This window comes from Procambarus clarkii, chromosome 51 (genome assembly GCF_040958095.1).
Source record: "Procambarus clarkii isolate CNS0578487 chromosome 51, FALCON_Pclarkii_2.0, whole genome shotgun sequence".
NCBI classification, from domain to species: domain Eukaryota; kingdom Metazoa; phylum Arthropoda; class Malacostraca; order Decapoda; family Cambaridae; genus Procambarus; species Procambarus clarkii.
Genome location: NC_091200.1, coordinates 6172769 through 6174120, shown reverse-complemented (window position 1 = coordinate 6174120; position 1352 = coordinate 6172769).

Here is a 1352-nt window from a genome sequence, read left to right as displayed (position 1 = left end):
TCCCCCATCCCTCGTAACGCTGCGAGGAGTCTCGTTACAAACTTCTGAACCTTTTCCAGTTTCCTTATGTGTTTCTTCAGGTGGTGACTATGATGGCGGCATACTCTTAAGACTGGCCTCATGTAGGCAGTGTAAAGCGCCCTAAATGCCTCCTTCCTTAGCTTTCTAAATGTCAACTAACTTTTGCTTTTGCTAAATGTTTCTAACTTTTGTCAGTGTAGAGTACGCTGCTGTCGTTATCCTATTTAAATGTGCCTCAGGAGTTAGATTAGGTGTTACGTCCACTCTCAGGTCTCTTTCTCGCGTCATCACAGGTAGGCAGTTCCCCTTCATTGTGTACTGTCTTCATTGAGGATCCCACAATCCTCATCTGTCACAACTCTTCTCACCAACTTTGCCTCATCCGCGAACATCAACATGTAGGATTCTTCTCCTGTAAACATGTCGTTAACATATATTAGAAATAGAATTGGTCCCAGCACCAATCCTTGTGGTACTCCACTCGTTACTGTTCGCCAGTTCGACTTCTCGCCCCTTACCGTAACTCTGTGGTTCCTTCCTGTTAGGTAGTTCCTTACCCAGGCTAAGGCCTTTCCTCTCACTCCTGCCTGCCTCTCAAGTTTGAATAGCGGTCTCACGTGCGGCACTGTATCAAAGGCTTTTTGGCAGTCCAGAAATATGCAGTCTGCCTAACCTTCTCTGTCCTGCCTTATCCTTGTTATTTTATCATAGAATTTCAAAAGGTTTGTTAGGCAAGATTTCCCTTTCCAGAACCCATGTTGATGTTTGATTACAAACCTAATGTTCTCTAGGTGTGCAACCAGTCTTAGCTTAATTATTCTTTCAAGTATTTTACAGGGGATGCTTGTCAGTGATACAGGTCTATAGTTAAGTGCCTCCTCCCTATCGCCTTTCTTGAAAATCGGTACAACATTTGCCCTCTTCCAGCAATTGGGTAATTCTCCCGACATAAGTTATTCATTAAAGATCCTTGCCAGAGGCACGCTGAGGGCCTGCGCTGCCTTTTTTAGTATCCACGGGGATACCTTGTCTGGTCCAACTCCTTTAGTTGCATCCAGTGCTGAAAACTGTTTCATTACCTCCTCTGCTGTCACCTCTATATCTGATAGTCTTTCATCTAGAGTAATCTCTTCTAACAATGGGAGCTGCTCAGGCTCGGTTGTGAACACTCCATGGAAACTGGCATTTAGTGCCTTACAGATTTCCTGGTCACTTTCTGTATATGCCCCCTCTGTTTTCCTTAGTCTTGTTCACTTAGTCTTCTCACTTAAATTCCTTAGTCTTGTGTGTGTGTGTGTGTGTGAGAGAGAGAGAGCTCCTCTCCACCTCTC